The sequence below is a fragment of the Oryctolagus cuniculus genome, chromosome 15, assembly GCF_051225735.1.
Source record: "Oryctolagus cuniculus isolate XC-2025 breed Fujian yellow rabbit chromosome 15, ASM5122573v1, whole genome shotgun sequence".
Taxonomy (NCBI): Eukaryota; Metazoa; Chordata; class Mammalia; order Lagomorpha; family Leporidae; genus Oryctolagus; species Oryctolagus cuniculus.
The window spans coordinates 10,733,948-10,751,085 of NC_142881.1; the positions used below are offsets into that span (position 1 = coordinate 10,733,948).

Here is a 17,138-nt window from a genome sequence, read left to right on the forward strand (position 1 = left end):
TCACAGTGCCTGGTTCCATTCCTAGCTTCCTGCTGATACATGGTGGGAGGCAGCAGATGATGGCTCAGGTACTTGGGTTCCTACCACACATGTAGGAGATCCGGATATTTGGCCTGGCTCAACCCGGGCTCTTGTACAGGTATTTGGAGGGTGAGCCAGTAGATGAAAAATCTCTCCCTGCCCTTCTAATTAATTAGTTAACTAAAATCATAGAGTTACGAAGTTCAGTTTCTCAGTGTTGTATTCCTTGGGCTCAGTAGCTTCATGTGGATGGAGGCTACTGTATTAGTGCGGGTGGGGACTGTTTCTTTCATATCAGAAAACTTTTGTACTGGCCTGGTTCTTGTGAGTGTGTCATGCTCATGTTTTGATGACCACCCACTTAGCCTTCTTTCTCTCTCAGGATCTGCATTCTGCCACTCACTATACCTTATCCGTTCTAGCTCTTAAACGTCTCTTTCATGTGGCCTGAGATCTTCCTTCCCACTGCTGCTGTCACAATTCAGATTACTTAAGATCTTTCCTGGGTGAGTGGAAGAGCCTGCTAACTGGTCTCTGCCTCCAGTCTTGCTTCTCTTCCATTCACCGCACTGGAACCAGCTCCTTCAGTGACTTCCTGTTGGGCTTAATATCTGACCTGGACATTTTGAAAAGGTTTCGGAGGCCCTTCTCAGCCATGCCCCTGCCTAGCCTTCAGACTTGGTTGCTGTGTGCCCCCTCAGCATACTGAACCCCGTTTCACTTTTGGATTTTGAACTTGTCTGTCCGCATCTCTTGTTTGTTTTGTACCCTTCTCCCTCCCATCCCACGTCTGCTTTCCCTGGCTAAATGTTACTTTTCTTTTGAGAACTGGATTGGGGTAGGTACCACAGGATACTCTCTACTCCCTGTTACTGTAGGATACTGTGCATCCTGAGAGTTACTATAAACACCTTATTGAAATAACTTGTTTCCAAGGGTTCCCTGGTTTTGAGAATTCAGGGCCTGTATCAGTGTTAATCACCATTGTGTTTGCATTGCCTAGAATGTGCTTTGAACATTGAAAGTGCTCAGTAGACAGTGTTGGTCACAGGCAGTGGAAAGATAGATTAATCAACAATGGTGTACATTGGGATGGTTACTCTGACCACAAATCTCAAACTTAGGACAGGCCTAATGGGCCTCACATTAGTTCAGAGAGTAGGATAATACCAGGTATGAGTTATTGTCACATGCAGATCCTTGTGCTTTCTTGATTCAGGTAAGAACTTTGAAATTCTGGGGTGGCCAGTCAAAATTATATGAACCAGTAACTTCTCTTTGTGAATCAAATCTATGTTTTGAATTTGTATAGCCACATTTTTATAATTGTTCATGTGTGAATTTTTCCCTACAAGCCTTTATGAAATGAGTCTGATGTTTTAGTTCTGCTTTCTGACTGATTTTATATCCAGGATGTTGAGGTCCAATGGCTTAATATGTAGGAATACTTTAATACGTCTTTATTGGGCTGTATAATGCTGATGGCTTAGTCCTCATAATAATTGTACATTTGGTGACCCACCACACATCACTTCCCTTAACAAAGGTGGGAACCTTAAATCAAAAAAAAAAAGTTATATTCTACTTTTTCCTTTAATCTTTATTTAAAAGGAATTTTCTTTACTTGAATTAATAACTAATTAATTATATTTAAATAAATATTTTATAAATATTTTGTAAATAATTTTATGTAATTATATTGATCATATTTAAATAAATTAAAATCATTATAATTGATTATTAATAAAATAATTTCAGAAGAAGTAGGAATGCTTATCAACTTTGATTTTTTATTCTTTTCCCTTTAGAGCACTGGTTGGACCATGATCATTAGTTTTGGTTATATTTAAGGTTCTTTGCTAATAGAACTTGACTGGGTCATGTAGCAGAGTATGTGGAGGAGGGCAGGATACAATATTCCTTATTTTTTTTTTTCTTTTAAGATTTATTTGAAATAAATCTCTCAAAGAGATTTTCCATCTCTGGTTCGCTCCTCAATTAGCTACAACAACCTGGGCTGGGCCAGGCCAAAGCCAGGAGCCTGACTCTCCATCTGGGTCTCCCACATAGGTAGCTGCGGCCTTTCTGCCGCTTTCCCAGATGCATTAGCTGGGAGCTGGATCGGAAGTGGAGCAACGGGGACTTGAACAAGCACTCATGTCACAGTGCTGGCCCCAGGGTACAATACTTCATCACTAACATTTTGTGTATTTTGAGACAAAGCTCCCATCCACTGATTCTTTCCACAGACATCCACAATGACCAGGACTGGGAACAGTTCCCTGAGCTGGGAACTTAGTTGATGTCTCCCTCTTAGGTGTTAGGAGCCCATCACTGCTCCTTCCTAGGATATGCATTGGCCAGAAGCTGGAGCCAAGACCTGGAGCCGGGAAGCAAACCCAGGCACCAGTGTGTCTTAACTACCAGGCTAAACACCCACTCCATCACTAGCATTTTAGAGAATTTAAAACGTTATCAAGTAAAAGCTGGTCTACTTTTTAGTATTGCAGGAATCTATAAACAGTTTGTACCCTTATATTTTGTACCAGCTTGGATCTCTTCTACCCCCCTGCCCTTTGTAAGCCTCTGAGAAAAAGGAGTTTGCGCTAAGGCTGTAGAACCCAAAGGCAGGGAGGGTATGTTCTAGGATACTGAATGAAATCAGAAATTACAGAGCCAGCAGGAATCCAGAGCGACTCTTAGAGTTTGCCTTCAGTTGTATTCATCTGCACACTTTGTTTTTCTCCACTCCATAGCTTCCAAATCCATTTTTTTTCATTCCCAATCCATACCACCTAGCATCTTAATCTTTTTTTTTTTTTATTTATTTTATTTATTTGAAAGAGTTACAGAGAGAGGGAGAAACAGAGAAGGGGAGAGAGGTCTTCCATCTGCTGGTTCACTCCCCAAATGGCACAGTGGCCAGAGCTGGGTCGATCCAAAGTCAGGAGCCAGGAGTTTCTTCCAGGTCTCCCACGCAGGTGTAGGGACCCAAGGGCTGGGGCACCTTCTACTGCTTTCCCAGACCATAGCAGAGAGGAGCTGGATCAGAACAGGACCAGCACCCATATGGGATGCCAGCACTGCAGTCTTGGGCTTTAACCCACTGTGTCACAGCACAGGCCCCACATCTTAATCTTTTTTTTTTTTTTTTTTGACAGGCAGAGTAGACAGTGAGAGAGAGACAGAGAGAAAGGTCTTCCTTTGCCGTTGGTTCACCCTCCAATGGCTGCTGCGGCCAGCGTACCACGCTGATCCGAAGCCAGGAGCCAGGTACTTATCCTGGTCTCCCACGGGGTGCAGGGCCCAAGTACTTGGGCCATCCTCCACTGCACTCCCAGGCCACAACAGAGCTGACCTGGAAGAGGGGCAACCGGGACAGAATCTGGCGCTCCGACCAGGACTAGAATCCGGTGTGCCGGCGCCGCAAGGCGGAGGGTTAGCCTATTGAGCCATGGCGCCGGCCTCCCACATCTTAATCTTAATTCCAAATTCCAAGCATAGAAAATCTGCTTAAGGGGGGGCTGGCACTGTGGTGTAGTAGTTTAAGCCTCCACCTATGGTGCTGACATCCCAAATGGTTACTGGTTCAAGTCCCAGCTGTTCCACTTTTGATCCAGCTCCCTGCTAATGGTCTGGGAAAGCAGTGGAAGATGGCCCAAGTGCTTGGGTCCCTGCACTCATGTGGGAGACCTGGAAGAAACTCCTGGCTTCAGATCGGCCCAGCTCTGGCCGTTGCGGCCACTTGGGGAGTGAACCAGCAGATGGAAGACTTCTCTCTCTTTGTCTCTCCCTCTCTCTGTCTATAACTCTCAAACAAGTAAATCTTTAAAAAAAAAAAAATGAAAGTCTGCTTATGGTAAGGTGGGTGTTTGGTGTGGTGGTGAAGGCAGGCTTCACTACCTGCCTTTGGCCCCTGACTTCTGCAAACCCTGGGAGGCAGCAGTGATGGGCTCACACAGCTGGATTCCTGCCACTCCTGTAAGAGACCTGGTTTGAGCTCCTGGTTTCCACCCTCCCCGTGGGCCGTTTCTGGTATTTAGGAATGAACTAGTGAATGGGAGCTCTGTCTCTCCTCTCTTTCTGCCTCTCAAATAAAAAGTTTTAGAAATCTGATTGGCTCAGCATAGAGTCCACTCATGAGTCAGTCAGCTAAGGCCATGGCACTGAGTTATGTAGGGCAGTCACACGATGGACAGCCACACCTCAGCAGTGGGGATGTATTCAGAGAAGAATGGATTGGGCAGCCATGTGAAAAGTGAATATATGGGTTTATAAATTATAAAATAATAAGTTTTTTTGTGGTTAAAAAACCAACATAGGCCGACACTGTGGCTCAAATCCTCTGCCTGTGGCGCTGGCACCCCGGGTTCTAGTCCCAGTTGGGGCACCGGATTCTGTCCCAGTTGCTCCTCTTCCAGTCCAGCTCTCTGCTGTGGCCTGGGAAGGCAGTGGAGGATGGCCCAAGTGTTTGGGCCCTGCACCCGCATGGGAGACCAGGAGGAAGCACCTGGCTCCTGGCTTCGGATCAGCACGATGCGCTGGCTGCAGCGGCCATTTGGGGGTGAACCAATGGAAGGAAGACCTTTCTCTCTGTCTGTCTGTCTGTCTGTCTGTCTCTCTCTCTCTCTCTCTCTCTCTCTCTCCACTCTGCCTGTCCAAAAAAACAAAACAAAACAAAAAAAAACACAAAAAAAACACATAGTATTAAGTGAGTAGAAAGTATGTTTTCCTCTCATTGAAGTGTGGGTACTTTTTAAAAGAAAGATTTATTTATTTGAAAAGCAAAGTTACAGAGGGAGAGATAAAGGGGGCTCAAATATCCACTTCCATAATGGCCGCAGCAGCCAGAGCTGGGCCAGGCTGAAACCTGGATCCTGGAACTCCATCTGGGTCCCACTCAGGGTAGCAGGGGCCCAGGCACTCTGGCCGTCTGCTGCTGCTTTCGCAGGCACATGAAGAGAGAGCTGGATTGGAAGCAGAGCAGCCTGGACTCAAATCTGCACTCCTGGAATACTAAAGTTGTCTCAGGTGGTGGCTTATCCCACTGCACCACAAAACTGGCCCCAGAGTTTGGATACTTTTAACTCTTTCTAGTTTGAGTTCTCCTGCAGTTTTTTTGTTATTGAAATATAAGGGCTGGTGCTGTGGCACAACGGGTTAAAGCCCCAGCCTGCAGTGCAGGCATCCTATATGGGCGTTGGTTTGAGACCCGCCTGCTCCACTTCTGATCCAGCTCTCTGCTGTGGCCTGGGAAAACAGTAGAAGATGGTCCAAGTCCTTGGGCCCCTGCGCCCGTGTGGGAGAGCTGGAACAAGCTCCTGGCTTTGGATCGGTGCAGCTCTGCCCTTTGCAGCCTTCTGGGGAGTGAACAGCGGATGGAAGATCTTTCTTTCTGCCTCTCTTTCTATCTGTGTAACTCTGACTTTCTAATACATAAATCAATCCTAAGAAATATAAGTCCGATAACAAAATTTGCCATTTTAAAATGTACAATTTTAATTTTTAGTACATTCATAATGTTATGCAGCCATCACCACTATCCTTTCCATCACCCCAGAAAGAAACCCCATGTTAGTGGTCACACTCTCCAAGTCCCCCCACCTCCACGTCTCATCCTGGGGAACTAATAGTGTCTCTAGATTTTACCTAACATGATCGTTTTGGAGTCTGGCTTCTTTTAGTATAATGTTTTCAAGATTTATCTGAGTTGTAGCATGTATGAATGTCAGTGCTGCATTTCCTTTTGTAATCACAATAATTCCATTGTATGTATAGACCACATGTTTATGCATTCATCTGCTGATGGACACTTGGGCAGTTTTTGTTTTTTTCGGCTCTTGGACTAGTGCTGCTATAAACACTTATGTATGTATAAGTTTTCCTGGGAATGTGTGTTTTCATTTCAATGGATTATACTCATTACTGAGGATTGGGATTGCTAGGTCGTGTGGTAATTTTAACTTGTGGAGGAACTGCTAAACTTGCCCCGTTTTGCATTGCCACCAGCAGTGTGTGAGGGCTCCAGTTCCACATACTCTCTAAGTTTTGTTATTTTCTCTAAGGTTATAAGTTACAGGCATACTGGTGGGTATGAAGTGGTATCTCATTGTGGTTTTGATTTTCTCCAATAACTAAAAGTATTATATGATTTTTTTCTTTTTAAAGATTTGTTTGAAAGGCAGAGTTACAGGGAGGCAGAAAGAGGAAGAGAGGGAGAGGTTTGAATGTTTTGAGGTTGGAGTCCAAGTTCATTTTTTTTTTTTAATTTATTCATTTGAAAAGCAGAGTTGGCCGGTGCCACGGCTCAATAGGCTAATCCTCCACCTAGTGGCGCCGGCATACCGGGTTCTAGTCCCAGTCAGGGCGCTGGATTCTTTCCCAGTTGCCCCTCTTCCAGGCCAGCTCTCTGCTGTGGCCCGGGAAGGCAGTGGAGGATGGCCCAGGTGCTTGGGCCCTGCACCCCATGGGAGACCAGGAGAAGCACCTGGCTCCTGCCATCAGATCAGCGCGGTGGCCATTGGAGGGTGAACCAACGGCAAAGGAAGACCTTTCTCTCTGTCTCTCTCTCTCACTGTCCACTCTGCCTGTCAAAAAAAAAAAAAAAAAAAAAAAAAACAAAACCAAAAAACAAAAAACAGAGTTACAGAGAGAGATCTTTCATCTGCTTATTCACTCCCTAAATGATTGCAACCTGCTGGCGCTGGGCCAGACTAAAGCTAGGAGTCAGAAACTCTATCCCGGTCTCCCATGTGGGTGACAGAAGCCCAGGTACTTGGGACATCTGCTGATGCTTTCCCAGGCATGTTAACAAGGAGCTGGATCAAAAGTGGAACAGCCAGGACTCAAACTGGTGCTTATATGGGATGCTGGCATCACAGACAGCAGCCATAACTCAGTGTGCCACAGATTCATTCTTTGGCATGTGGATAGCTACTTGTCTCAGCACCAGTTGTGGAGAAATCCATTTTTTCCTCATGGAATGATTTTGACATACTTGTGAAAAATTAATTGATAGATTTGTGACTATTTTTGATCTCAGAATTTCATTCCACAGTCTGTCCTTACATCAGTACCATAGCTTTATGTGTGAAGTGTTGAAATTAGCAAGGGTGAGTCCTCCATCTTTGTTCTTGGGGTTTTTGTTTGTTTTTAATTTGAGAGGTAGACTACACAGAGATGGAGTGACACAGAGAAAGGGCTTCCATCCTCTGGGTCACCCCCCCCCCCCCCGCAATGGCCGCAACAGCTGGAGCCGAGCAGATCCAAAGCTAGGAGAGAAGAATTTCTTGCAGGCCTCCCAAAAGGGTGCAGGGAGGGGCCCAAGCACTTGGGCCATCTTCCATTGCTTTCCTGGGCCATAAGCAAAGAGCTGGATCAGAAGTGGAGCAGCCGGGACTCAAACTGGTACTCGAACTGGGATGCCGGCGCAGCAGCCTAGCCACAGTGCTGGCCCCTGTTCTTGTTGTTTTAATTTTATTATTTTTTATTTTAATTTTAATTTTTTGACTTTCTACAAACCAGTGTAGAGTTTATTTTTTATGCTGTATAACATAAGGCAAGTTAATAATAAATTTTTATTTAAGGAAGTCCCCATGTTGCAATTCCTTCCTCTGTCCAAAGTCATCTAGTTAGTTAGCTCTTTTAAATCTTGAAGCCCACAATTTCTGGTCTGTTAATCCTCACTTGAATTACATAATAACTTCAAAATTCCACTTTAGATGTGCTTGCCTGATTCTGACGTGCACACATGTGAATGGCTGTATTTTTTTCCTAAGCCATCACTCAAAAATACAACTATCTGGGATATTCCAATACCTAAGGTTAAAAAACAAAACTATTAGGTCTTTCACACCTTGACTAATGAATTGTCTTGTAGTTCCTTCCAATAGACCTAAGAAAAAGTCCTGAGTAAAGCAAAACCACAGTTACTCTATGAGACGTTTCCAACAATGAGTGGCTATAGGAAAAGCCCTATCGGGATAGACCTCAACATTGTTGTTTTTAATATTTCAAGTTTTTATTTGTTTATTTGAAAGGCAGAGTAGACCAGTTTGGTGGTCTACTCCCCATATGCCTGCAACAGCTAGGGCTGGGCCAGGCTGAAACTGGGAACCAGAAACTCAAGCCAGGTTTCTTGTATGGGTTGCAGGTTTCCAACAGCCTGAGCCATCCCCTGCTGCCTTTCCGGAAGCTGGATTGGTTGTGGAGCTGGGACTCAAACTCAGGCACTCTGATGTGGTGTGATGGCGCCCAAAGTGGCACTTTTTTTTTTTTTTTTTTTGAAGTTTATTCATTTATTTGAAAGGCAGAGTTACAGAGAGGCAGAGACAGAGAGGTCTTCCATTGGCTGGTCTACTCCCCAGGTGGCCACAGTGGCCGGAGTTAGGCCGATCCGAAGCCAGGAACCAGGAGCTTCCTCTGGGTCTCCCAAACCGGTGCAGGGCCCCAAGGACCTGGGCCATCTTCTACTGCTTTCCCAGGCCATAGCAGAGAGCTGGATTGGAATTGGAGCAGCCTGGACTTGAACCAGCACCAAATGGGAAGCTGACCCTGCAGGCAGCAGCTTTACCCACTACACCACAGTGCCAGCCCCCAAAGTGGGATCTTAAGCACTAGGCCAACTGCCTGCCCTTGTTATTTGTAAAGGTTGTTGTGGGTGTTTGAAGTTAGTTACATGTCACTATGAATTTTAACTTTTATATTTCTGGAATAGACAGTTGAAATCTTGATAAGGATCACATTTAATCTGTTAAGTGGAGTAATTTTAATATTTCCTTACTCCATATTATAGAACTATTTTCAATAATAATCATGAGATGAGGGGCTGGCATTGTGGCATAGTAGGTAAAGCCTCTGCATACAGTTCCAGCATCCTATATGAACGCTGGTTCCACTTCCAATCCAACTCCCTGCTAATGGCCTGGGAAAAGCAGCAGAAGATGGCTCAAGTGCTTGGGCCGCTATTACTCACGTGGCAGAGCTGGAAGGAGCTCCTGGCTTTGACCTGGCCCAACTCTAGCCATTGTGGACAGCAGGGGAGTGAACCAATGGAAGTTCTCTCTCTCTCTCTTTTTTTTTTTTTTTGACAGGCAGAGTGGACAGTGAGAGAGAGAGAAAGGTCTTCCTTTGCCGTTGGTTCACCCTCCAATGGCTGCCACAGCCGGCGCGCTGCGGCCGGCGCACCGCGCTGATCCGATGGCAGGAGCCAGGAGCCAGGTGCTTCTCCTGGTCTCCCATGGGGTGCAGGGCCCAAGCACCTGGGCCATCCTCCACTGCCTTCCCGGGCCACAGCAGAGAGCTGGCCTGGAAGAGGGGCAACCGGGACAGAATCCGGCGCCCCTACCGGGACTAGAACCCGGTGTGCCGGCGCCGCTAGGCGGAGGATTAGCCTAGTGAGCCGCAGCGCCGGCCCAATGGAAGTTCTCTATCTCTCCCTGTAACTCTGACTTTCAAATAAATGAATAAATCTTTAAAAGGAAAATAATGATCATGAGATGAAGTTATATGCAATGTTGAGAGTGCTACGTATTTCAAAATAGTCATTGCTATTATCAGTTGGATTTTCAACAAAGGTTTCCTCCATTTTAGAATTTTTTTGTTGAGTTGCAATGTGCTGGTGTTTCATGTTGGTATGGGTACCATAATTGAGATTGCTTTTCAAAATTAAGAATTATTTTGTAGAAGAATTATTTCTTTGTATGAAGAATAATTTCCTGGGCCAGCGCCGCAGCTCACTAGACTAATCCTCCGCCTGCGGCGCCGGCACACCGGGTTCTAGTCCCGGTTGGGGCTCTGGATTCTGTCCCAGTTGCTCTTCCTCCAGTCCAGCTCTCTGCTGTGGCCCGGGAGTGCAGTGGAGGATGGCCCAAGTGCTTGGGCCCTGCACCCACGTGGGAGACCAGGAGGAAGCACCTGGCTCCTGGCTTTGGATCAGTGTAGCGCCATAGTGGCCACTTGGGGGGGTGAACCAACAGAAAAAGGAAGACCTTTCTCTCTGTCTCTCTCTCTCTCACTAACTCTGCCTGTCAAAAAACAAAACAAAAGAATAATTTCCCTAATTATCAAATGTTTACTCAGAAGTATTCATGCTACCTCATAGTTTGAATTTTGGCCTTTTAGTTGGATTTTTTTTTTTTTTTTAAATCTCTTTGAAAGGCAGAGCTACAGAGAGGAGAATGAGATCTAAATCTTCCATCTACTGATTTGCTCAACAAGTGGCTACAACAGTCATATCTGGGCTAGGCCAAAGCCTGGAGCTCTATCCAGATCACCTACATAAATGACAGGGTCCCAAGTCTGTGCGCCATCTTCTGCTGCTTTCCCAGGTGCATTAGCAGGGAGCTGGATTGGAAGTGGAGGAGCCAGGACTCCAACTGGCACTCTGGGATGTCACAGGTAGAGGCCTTAATCCACCATGACACAGCACCAGCCCCTATAGCAGGCTGATTTTTAAGTTGATAATTTTGTGTGGCCTGTGAATGACATCATTAACATCCATATGGTCCTTGGCAGAAAAAGGGTTCCTACCTCTGCTTTATAGTAAGGTGTTTTGTTTTGTTTTTTTTTTTAAGATTTTTATTTATTTCTTTGAAAGGTTGAATTAGAGAGCCAGCGAGTGAGCAAAAAAGGGCAAGATCTTTGATTCACTGGTTCACTCTCCAAATGATTGCAACTGCCAGGGCTGCGCCAGGCCAAAGCCAGATCCTGGAACCATCACGTCTCCCATGTGGGTGGCAGGGGCCCAAGTACTTGGACCGTCTTCTGCTACTTTGTCAAGTGCATTAGCAGGGAGCTAGCTTAGAAGTTGATCAGCTGGGACTTGAACCGGGCTTAACCCCCTGCAGCATAGTGCTGGCCCCTTTGATCTCTTTCATTGGAGTGTTGTAGTTTTTCCTTTATAGAACTGGTACATTTTTTTTTTTTTTTTAGAGTTTACCTAAGTATCTCATTTTGAGGAGACTGTAAATGCTACTGTGTTATTTCCTTCCTATTCTACTTGCTGATTGATAGTATATAGGAAAGTGACTGTATTTTATTAGTTCTTCGAGATTTTCTACAGGGCCAGTCATGTCATCTCTGGAGAGTTTGTTTTCCTTCACTATCAGAAGGCTGTTTATTTCCTTTTCTTGTCTTACTGCATTAGTAAGGTTTCCTGTACAGTGTTGAAAAGGAGAGGTGAAAGGGGACGTCTTGTCATGTTCCTGATCTTAGTGGACAAGCTTCTGGTTTATCACCTGTGTCATCTTTAACTTCTGTTTCTTCATAAAACCTCTGTTCCTTCAGCAACTCTAGATACTATTTCAAGGCTTCCACTTTTCATAAGAGGAGAAAATAAGTGCCACTGTACTGCCCTCCATTGCCTCCATCCAATTTGTCATTGTTACCAAAGTTTATAATATTTAATTATAATGTAATTATGATACTTCCTGTGTTTTGTCTAATGATATTAGAAAGATTAAAAACCAGTGAGTAGGATTTGCATTATTATGATTGTGAATTTTCACCCCTGTAGGACCTGCTAATTATCTTATTTATATCTGCTGTATATTTACACTTGTGCTTTGTGCTTGATTTATGTTCTGAGGTGGCTGTGTTAAAGTCTCTAATTGTGATTGCTGTAGGTTTGTTTTTTAGTTCTGTGAATTGTTGCTTTGTGTATTTAAGACCATGTTGGGTGTATGTGGGTTGTAGTTTCTTGAGCAGTACCATCTTAATTATATGAGATTGATTTTTTAAAGATTTATTTATTCATCTGAAAGTCAGAGTTACACAGAGAGGGAAGAGGCAGAGAGAGGGGGGTCCTCCATCCGCTGGTTCACTCCCCAGATGGCTACAATGGCTGGAGCTGTGTTGATCCAGAGCCAGGAGCCTCCTCCGGGTCTCCCAAGCTAGTGCAGGGGCCCAAGGACTTGAGCCATCCTCCACTGCCTTCCCAGGCCATAGCAGAGAGCTGGATTGGAAGAGGAGCAACTGGGACTAGAACCGGCGCCCATATGGGATGTGGGCGCCTCAGGCCAGGGTGTTAACCCACTGCGGCACAGCACTGGCCCCCTATCATCTTTTTGTAACTGTTATTCAGTGAGTTCTGTAAATTTGCTAATTTATGTCAGTTGCTTTTTAGGTTTATTGCTTAGATGTTATACTTGATTTTTTCTGTTTTATTCTTGAGTTAATTATGTTGTTTCTTGGATCCTATGTTCCTTTTTGTTGGCTTCTTTTTTTTTTAAACTTTAAAAATATTTTTAAGAAAGGTTCTGTGAGAGAACATGAGATGCATTATAGAATGATAACCATTTAATTTACCAAGAAGACATAACCATATGTGTACCAAACAACAGAACTTCAAAATACGTGAAGTGAAAACTGGCAGAATTGAAAGAAATAGAGCCGGCGCTGCGGCTCAATAGGCTAATCCTCCACCTAGCGGCGCCGGCATACCGGGTTCTAGTCCCGGTCAGGGAGCCGGATTCTGTCCCGGTTGCCCCTCTTCCAGGCCAGCTCTCTGCTGTGGCCCGGGAAGGCAGTGGAGGATGGCCCAAGTGCTAGGGCCCTGCACCCGCATGGGAGACCAGGAAAAGCACCTGGCTCCTGGCTTCGGATCACCGCGGTGCGCCGGCCACAGCGCGCCAGCCGTGGCGGCCATTGGAGGGTGAACCAACGGCAAAGGAAGACCTTTCTCTCTGTCTCTCTCTCTCACTATCCACTCTGCCTGTCAAAAAAAAAAAGAAAGAAAGAAAAACCTGCAATGGTAGTTGGAGACTTCTCTCAGTACTTGAAGGGTACAAGGGGTAGGAATGTAAAATGAGCCACACAACACTGTCAGCAAGGTAGATTTAATTGACATTTATCCACCCAACAACAGCAGAATACACATTCTTTTCAAGTCTCTATGGAACATTCAGCAAGATAAATCATATCCTGGCTCGTAAACCAAACATTGACAGTTTCAAAGAATTGAGAGCATCAGAGCTGTTCTAACCATAATGAGGGTAGATTATAATGACAGAAGATAACAGGCAAACTCAAACTTGTAGAAATTCACATCCAAACCATCAGGGATCAGCATCAGAAAGAAATCTCAGGCAATTTTTAAATCCTGTGAACTGAACAGAAGTGAAAACACAGTTTATCAGAATTCCAGTATGTGTCCAAACCACAGAAGTACTTTGAGTTGTTATGTGCATTTAAGAGAAGATGTGTCTTAAATCAACAGTTTAAGCTCTCATCCTTGAAAGAAGAAACGAAGAGCAAAATAAACCCATGTTAAACATGAGAAAGGAAATATTAGAGAGAGAACAGAAATCACTGGAATTGAAAATGAGAAGAAAAACAGTGAAAACTCAAAGCTGTTTCTCTGCCCCCTTCCCCATCCCACCTCAGAAAATTGGAAACCTCTATCTAGATAGGCAAGAAAAAAAAGGAAGACACATTACCAATATCATGAAGGAAAGGTGATCCATAGGTTCTGAGGTTAAGGATAGGAACATATTTGGGGGGCTCTTTTTGTTGTTGTTGTTGCACACCACAACCCTAAGCTGTGCCGACTCATCCCGAGATAAAATGGCTATCTGTCCAACCCAGCCCCTTCCTCTGGTTGGTCTTCTACTGGGACCTTAACTGTACTTTCTGTCTCTGAGTTTGTCTGTTCTCATTAAACTCCCTTAAGTGGACTCATATATTTATCTCTTTGTGTCTGGCTTACCTCTCTTAGCATAAGGTTTTCAAGATTCATCTCTGTTTTGTAATTGTTTTTTGACATAGATTCAAAGGTAATTAAATGGAAAAATGCTCTTTAAACAAAGATGTTAGAACAATTAAACATTTATATGCAAAAATATAAATCTCAACTTAAACTTCATACCTTATACAAAAAAATAACTCAAATTGGTCGTAGATCTAAATATCAAACCTAGGGGCAGGCTTCGTGACACACTGGGTCAAGCTGCTGCTTGGGATGCTCACGTCCCATATTGGAATGCCAGCCACTCAGCTTCTGACCCAGGTTCTTGCTAATATGCCTGGGATGATGATGGTGGCCTACCTACTTGGGAGATCCAGATGGAGTGTTTTTTTTTTTTTTTTTTTTTTAAGATTTATTTTATTTGTTTGAAAGAGTTACAGAGAGAGATAGAGACAATGAGAGATGTCCTCCATCTGCTGGTTCATTCCCCAGATGGCCGCAACGGCTGTAGCTGCGCCGATCTGAAGCCAGGAGTTTATTCTGAGTCTCTCACGTGGATGCAGGGGCCCAAGGACTTGGGCCATCTTTTACTGCTTTTCCAAGCCATAGCAGAGAGCTGGATCAGAAGAGGAACAGCTGGGACTAGAACTGGCGCCCACATGGGATGCCAGTGCTTCAGGCCAGGGCTTTAACCTCTGTGCCACAACGCTGGCCCCTAGATGGAGTTCTTGACTCCTGGCTTTGGGCTGGCCTAAACTTGTCTGTTGGGAGTATTCAGAGAATGAACCAGAGGATGAAAGATATTTCTTTCCCTTTCTATCATTCTGCCTTTCAAATAAATAAATGAAAACTTAAGGAAACAAAACCCTAAAACTATATAATTTTAATAAGAAAACGATATGTCCTGAATTTTGGCAATGAGCTCTTAAGACAGCATACTAAAGGCACAATACATAAAACAACAATTTGATAAATTGGGTTTCAAGAAAATTAAAAACTTGTTCATGGAAAAAAGATTAGAAGAATGAAAAGATAAGCTAAAGACCGGAGAATGTATTTCTTTGTTCTTTTTTTTTTTTTTTTAAACAGGCAGAGTGGACAGTGAGTGAGAGAGAAAGGTCTTCCTTTGCCGTTGGTTCACCCTCCAATGGCCGCCACGGCCAGCATGCTGCAGCCGGTGCACCGTGTTGATCTGATGGCAGGAGCCAGGTGCTTCTCCTGGTCTCCCATGGGGTGCAGGGCCCAAGCACCTGGGCCATCCTCCACTGTACTCCCTGGCCACAGCAGAGAGCTGGCCTGGAAGAGGGGCAACCGGGACAGAATCCGGCTCCCTGACCGGGACTAGAACCCGGTGTGCCTGCTCCGCAAGACGGAGGATTAGCCTAGCGAGCCATGGCGCCGGCCCCGGAAAATGTATTTCAAAGTAAGATGAGGGTACATAAAAAATAAAAGTTAATGGTAAAGGAAATTTAAAAACATGCATATTTTGGCACAAATTTTGAAATCCATGCATATGAGGAGTCTTCAAAAAGTTCTTGAAAAAAATGCATAAAATGAAAAATTATGCATAGATTTCAGTTTCTTTTGTACAAAAGCAAGCTTTCCTTGATTTTATTTGTCCAAAAACTTGGTGAAGCACTCTTGGATCATAAAGGACTAGTTTCCAGAATATGAAAGAAAACATAGTGGTAATTAACCCAGTTTAAAAAGTGGTAAAAGAGGCTGGCGCCGCGGCTCACTAGGCTAATCCTCTGCCTGCAGCACCGGCACACCGGGTTCTAGTCCCAGTCGGGGCGCCGGATTCTGTCCCGGTTGCCCCTCTTCCAGGCCAGCTCTCTGCTGTGGCCAGGGAGTGCAGTGGAGGATGGCCCAGGTGCTTGGGCCCTGCACCCCATGGGAGACCAGGAGAGGCACCTGGCTCCTGGCTTCGGATCAGCGCGGTGCGCCGGCCGCAGCATGCTGGCCGCGGCGGCCATTGGAGGGTGAACCAACGGCAAAGGAAGACCTTTCTCTCTGTCTCTCTCTCTCACTGTCCACTCTGCCTGTCAAAAAAAAAAAAAAAAAAAAAAAAGTGGTAAAAGAGGCTTGGGCTGTGGTACAGTGGGTAAAGCCACCGCCTGCAGTGCTGGCATCCTATGTGGGCAGAATCGTGAGTGGATTCAGGACTCCAACTCCAGTTTGAGATGTGGGTACCTCTGCTCTGGAAAGTGTTTTCATTAAGTAGTGCTGGAACAAGTGGATATCTGTTTGGGAAAGTGAGCCTTGATCCCTATGTTGCACTATAAACAGAATCATTAATTTGATGTGGATTACAGGACTAAATGTGTGAAGTAAAAAATAACCCTGTGAAAATAGCATCATGACCTTGGAAGCAGTAACCATGGGAAAAAAAATGATAAATTGGGCTTAATGAAAATGAAAGAATTCCATCAAAAGACAGCTATTAAGAATGTCAAAGGATAGGGTACAGATTAGGAGAAAGTATTCTGGCTTGCATGCAGAATACATAAAGAATTTATATAAATCAGTAATGTCCCAACAAAACCAGTTTTTTAAAAATGGGCAAAATTATGAGTAGGCATTAACAGGAAGATGTATTAGAATGGTCAGTAAACCAGTAAAGGGGCTCATAACAATGTTAAAATCACAGAGAATGTGTTCTAGCATTGTGGGTAGGATTCAAAGATTACAAGGGCAAGCATTGGTGAGGTAGGACAGCCAGCATCCTAGAGTATCAGTATAAATGCCTGTACGTTGTCTTAGTTCCCCAACCCATTGAACAGGGCAAGATTGAGTGCAGCAGTTCTCAGACTCAGATGGCCAAGTGCTCCTTGGGGAATTCTAGGAAGTACGACAGCATCTGCATCTTGGTAGCAGATGACCCAGCTTGGTCCTACTTAAGCCAAAAAAAGTGAATATATTATTGGCTCAGGTTTGAGAATTTGTGGATGGGCTGCTGCCAAGCTCACTTATAGCCACATGTGTAAAGTGGGTCTGCAGAAATCTGCATCTCTGCTCTGGCTTCTGGGGTGGCTTCATCTTCAGACAAATCTTGGTCAAGGTCACAAGGGGCCTGTGTTGTGGAGTAAGGTAAGCCACTGGCCTATGACACCTGCATCCCATGCGGTAGAGCTTCTGTGAGTCCTGGCTGCTCCACTTTGCATCCAGCTCCCTGGTAATGTGCCTGCGGAGGCAGCAGATGATGGCCCAACTGCTTGGACCCCTGCCACCCACAAGGGAGACCAGGATGGAGCTCCCGGCTTCAGCCTGACCCTGTTCTAGCCATGGTGGCCATTTGGGGAATGAACCAACAGATGAAAGATCTCTTTATCTCCCCCTCCCCCTCCAGCCCTCTCGGCGTTCTTTCAAACAAATTTTACTTAAAAGGATTTTAATTCATCCGTGTTGCAAAACCAGTTACTAAATCTTAATC

General features: G+C 44.8%; 1 protein-coding gene and 1 non-coding gene across 2 annotated transcripts in view; one reads left to right on the top strand and one right to left on the bottom strand.

Moving 5' to 3' along the window:
• The window catches only part of MCMBP (minichromosome maintenance complex binding protein), a 57,202-nt gene that overhangs the window by 2,370 nt on the left and 37,694 nt on the right, over positions 1 to 17,138 (top strand). The window lies entirely within an intron of this gene.
• On the bottom strand, positions 7,888 to 8,015 carry LOC127484281 (small nucleolar RNA SNORA18). The gene has a single exon (XR_007911162.3). It is a non-coding gene; the product is annotated as a small nucleolar RNA SNORA18 (small nucleolar RNA).